This window comes from Arachis ipaensis, chromosome B04 (genome assembly GCF_000816755.2).
Source record: "Arachis ipaensis cultivar K30076 chromosome B04, Araip1.1, whole genome shotgun sequence".
Lineage (NCBI taxonomy): Eukaryota > Viridiplantae > Streptophyta > Magnoliopsida > Fabales > Fabaceae > Arachis > Arachis ipaensis.
Window position 1 is genome coordinate 55,267,376 of NC_029788.2, and position 5,400 is coordinate 55,272,775.

Here is a 5,400-nt window from a genome sequence, read left to right on the forward strand (position 1 = left end):
ATGTGTGGTTTGGGAGATATGATTTTTAGAAAATGGTCATTTTCTGCAGAAACAATGCTGTACAAATTCTGGAACAGCAACTTCGAAATCACATATCTCAATACTCTGAAACTCTTTGGAGGTGAAATCAAAGAGAGGTGAAATATTAGGATGTATAGTATTTTATCTCCAAATTTTAGGACAATTCGAGTTTTGTAGAGAAAGTTGTGCCTTCTGGAAGTAGGGCTGTTAACTGCTGTGACAGCTCCCTTTTTTTAAAATAAAACCATATTTCGAGAGACATAACTTTTTCTAGAGAAGTGAAAATACTCTGGGACTGGAACTGGGTGAAAGATGGGTAAGTCTGGTTCAACCACACCAAACTTTAGGAGAATCCAACCAAAGATGGATTTTATATGATTTTTCTAAATTGGTTACTGCTTGCTGTTTTTCTGAAGTGTACTAAATCAGTAGTCGGTTTTTAAAAAATCATATAAAATTAAATTCCTAGAACGCAGTTACAAAACCAAAACCAAATTACACTTTAGGATTCCTATTTAAAATAAATGATAATATATTAGAATTTCTTTTGCCTCCTTTTTTTATATGTATAATATATTAGGTATATGTATAATATGTTATACCTCTTATATTTGCATATGGTTAAGTTAATTGCTATGGCTGAAAATCATATGTTGTTGGCTTTATTGACACTTTAAGACTTGAAGTTGTATTGTTATGGCTGAAAATTGTTTGTGCAATTCTGGTTGTTGTAATTCTAGTTTTGTGCACTTTTGTTTGCTAGAATTCCTTTTTTTTTTTTGCACTTTTGAATTTGTGCCTGGATTTGTGCATCTGTTTATCTTTGTCTATTGCCCGTTTATCTTTGTCTATATTTATTTTAGATTTTTCCTTGTTCTCTTTCGATTTGAGTATTGTTTTAGTATGTTCCTTGATACTTCATAGGAAAAAACAGAAGGGACAGTAGCCACAATCGTAATATTTGTTCTAACCTTAAAAATTATTTGTCTCAGAACTTCTAGTGTGGCTATTGCTAACACATGGCTTCTAAAATATGTAGGTAACCAGCAATGAGACCAGTCTGATGGCTCGATGTCGTAGAGCATATGCCCATGCTCATGATTATCACATCAATTCTATTTCAATTAACAGTTGCATCAGGTTTTCAGTTTATTTGCTTATAATCTTATATTTTAAATTGTTATCAATTTATTTCCATATGACAGTTTTATTAGTGTAAAACTTCATGTCACTTTAACAAGCTAATTAATTGACATTTTAATCTTTTTTTAATTTTTATTTATTACCCAAAAATCTAAACTTTTTCAGCATTAGGAGCCTTGGAAAAGGCAATTCAACTGGCCTAGTGATGAAAGTGATTTTAGATACAGCAATTATTAAGGATACTACTAATGGTGTTAGGATTAAGACTTAGCAGGTACACCTCCTAATTGATACTTTACTTTTTTATCTTCTTTTAATGGTAAAATTTTTTGGAAGGTATTAATTCATTGCATATAGTTAAAAATTGAAAGTTTTAGTTTTTAATTAATATTTTTTACTATTGAAGACTTAAACTAACAACTTAGTTTGATTACCAAAACCCTTAGATTTATAGGGTGTGAGTTCAAATCCTAGGGTGGAGATTCTTCTTAAACTTGTAACATAAGTAAACATATCTCATGGTCTTAAAATAGGTATATGGACCAACAAGTACTAAAATATTCATTGATTTTTGGTGTCGAGTTTGCTATATCTGATTAGAAAAGTAGTTACCATGGAAAATTTCACTTTAGCATCATGTGTGAATGTTCATGTTCTTCACAAACCACACCTGACTTATGAGGATTTGCAGGGAAAGAAGGGGATTTGGCTTAAGTTGCCTATTGAGAAAAGGTAAATTATTAGTACTTATCATAATAACATAATATGATAAGTACTAATTAATATCACCACGTCTTTCCCGGATGCTGACAAATTATTAGGTACTTATCATAATATGTTATTCTACTTCTCTGCTTTTAGGGTTCATTAAATTTCTCGGAGAAATTATTATGTTATTCTACTTTTACAGTGGCACAAATTTGTTGAGGAGAAATTATTTGATTGGGAATTTGTCAATGATGAAATAGGACATGATTGTGTTGTGCTAGGTGTTTTTATTTTTCCCTTGTGCCATCATTGAATTTTAACACAGCATTTTTGCCTCATTTTCTGTTATTCTGGAATGTCACATTTTGATTAATTATATGATTTTTCTCATTGGTATTTTAGATACAAGAAGCTGCTGTGCACAGTCGACCTTACAAAGGATTTCTTTTTCAACTCCTCATATCACATTATGTGTAGTCTTCAAAGAAACATGTGTGATAATGAGACAGGCCATGTCCTTTATGAGACCATGTTTGTTTGGAATGAATTTTTGACACGAGGAATTAGGAATCACCTCCAGAATGCTCTTTGGACAGTTGATTCTGGCGGCTGCAGGTGTAGCTAAAGATCGCAAGTGCACTGCTTTTCCTCCTGTTAAACCGGCATTGGTTGCCTCCGGTACTCATTGGGTTGAACCAGACACCATGGCAGCAAAAGATGGTAATCTCATTACGGCCGCCACTTATGAAGGGCACCCTGAATTTATTCAGCACTTTATGAAGGCACTAGGAGGCAACATAAGTGGCTCCAACAAAAAAAAATCTCTTTCTTTGTAGGGTACGTTCAAATGATTTTCAAGCACACAACTCATAGGGACTTAGTCCTCAGAGCACTAAGGTCTTTGTTTATTCTCTTTTCTTTCATTTATTTTAATTTTAGATTTAATTTGTAATCCTCTTTATATTCATTGATACATGGAAAGTAGTATTTTAGACATGTTTCATTTTTTTTTACTCTATTGTTGAATGATTGTTCAATTGGATAGTTGGATCCATTGTTTTATGTACTAATATATTGTAACATTACAGTGCTTGTGAATCTTTAGAATGTATTTGCTTTGTTTTGCTAGAATATTTTTTAGTTTAGTATAATTGTGTATTTATTTTTATTTTATAATATTTAATTCATTTAATTAAAAATACATAATTATATATATATACAGAAAATAAAAAAAAAATAATGAGGGACCTAAGGCTACACTTATATAGAGTAGCTATAGTATACCAAAAAAAAAAAGAGGGACCTAAGGCTACACTTATAAAAAGTAGACATGTAGCCATGGTATACAATGTGGCTACGCTTTACAGGTGATGCAGTAGTGTTGAAAAGCGTAGCCTATTCTGTCAAAAATGGAAGCTGAAAAGCGTAGCCTTTGGTCCTGGACAGCATCACTTGAAAAGCGTACCCTATTCCCAAATGCCAAAAGCGTAGCCCTTGGTGCAGAAAAGCGTAGCCTTTGAGAATAGGCAACGGCCGAATAGGAATCACCCCAAAAAGCGTAGCCGTAGCCCAGAAAGCATAGCCATAGCCTAAGGCATCATTTTTTTTACTTTTGGCTACACTTTTTAAGTGTACCTGAATGTGTGTTTTTCTTGTAGTGTAGGCTTATGGACAAGTAGAGGACGTGCTAGTAAAGGTTGAAGGCCTTTACATCCCTGCTGATTTCATAATCCTGGATACTGGGAATGATGAGGATGAATCCATCATCCTTGCCTTCCAAGCATATATGGCACTGCATGGTGGACACTAAAATTGAGGGAGAAAACTGCCCCGCAATGTGCATAAACGAATATGGTGGCAACATGCATGCAGTGAGGCCAACTGACCTCTGCACCTTCGACGGAGTATAACTCGAGCTGTAGAGCTCCAAATGATGTGCTCCCAACGGCATTGGAAAGTAGACATCCAGGGCTTTCCAACAATGTATAATAGTATGGGGTGGACAATATGTCTGAGCCTCCAGAACTGGCGTTTTCGACCACGTTTGAGGCAAATGTCGCCTCAAACGCTGCACACCAAAGCCAGCAACCTTGTCCTCTTCAAATGAGCATAACATGAGTTGTAGATGTCCAATTGAGGTGATTCCAATTGGGTTAGAAAGCTGACATTCAGAGCTTTCCAACCATATATAATAGTCTATAGTTGGCATGAAATTGGCAACATTGACAAGAGGACAAAGTAGCACCCCACACATGCACACAAGGGGGCCAACGTTGGAGCAAAAGTTTGACCCCTAACTTTTGCCCCAACGTTGGTATCAGCAAGGAAGGGTGCTGATGTGAAAAGTTGGAGCAAAAGTTAGACCCTAACTTTTACTCCAACTTTTACTCAAGCTTTCATGATTCCAACCCGGTTCAATTCGGTTCTTCTCCAAACTCCAAGAGCAATCAACCAAGGCCTCTATCAACCCAATTCCATTAAGAGCAAGGGCCCAATTGTCATCACTCAAAGGCACAAGAGATAGATAAAATAGGAATTTTATTTAATTGTAATTTGTTTTGAATTTCATTTTCATTTTGTAAAAATGCCTATATAAGGCATCATTCTCATTTTAGAAAGGGAGCCCGAATAGAGAAAAGGGAGGGTGACTCCACTAGAGAGCTCTCTCTCTCTGAATTTTCATTTTCTGTTTTGAATCTTGAATTGAGATTGGAAGAAATTCTGTTTTCATTCTCTATTTGCAACTTCTCTTTACTTCTTCTGCAATCTTTTTTTAATTCTCTGCAACTTTTCTCTTGTTGAATCAAGGAAGGATCCACTCCTGAGATCTTCAACATCCTTTTAAATTTCTGCAAATTAAGCACAGTCACTTTGCTCTCTGATCTCCTTGTTCCCAATTTACTCTCTAGCACTTTTGTTCCTCTGCACTTTACATTTGAGTTGTTGTGATCTTGATTTATTCTTCCTGCAATTTAACTTTTCAGTTACTTGATCTACTACTTCCTTTTAATTTCCAGCACCTACTCCCCTTTAATTTCATGCAATTTATATTTCTTGAAATTTAAGATTCGTGCAATTTACATTTCTTGCCCCTTAAGCTACTTGCCAATTTACATTCCGCAACTTTAAATTCATTGTCCTTTACTTTCTCTTGGTTACAATTTCACACAATTCACTTCAATGTTAGCTTGACTAAACTAATCATCCACTAAAGTTGCTTGATCCATCAATCCCTGTGGGATCGACCTCACTCCCGTGAGTTTTATTACTTGATGCGACCCGGTACACTTGCCGGTTAGATTTGTGTGTTTGGAAAATTCGTTTTCCGCAAAAACACCATCAAGTTTTTGGCGCCATTGCCGGGGATTAATTTAGATCAACAATGATTAAGTGGGGGGAGAAGTCTAGATCAAGCATTTTCTTTATTTTTGTTTTCTGTTTTAAATTGAAACCAAGGTGTTTGAGTTATTGCCTCACTAAGAAATTCTTTCTCTATGACATGAATTTCAAATTTCATTGATGTTTATA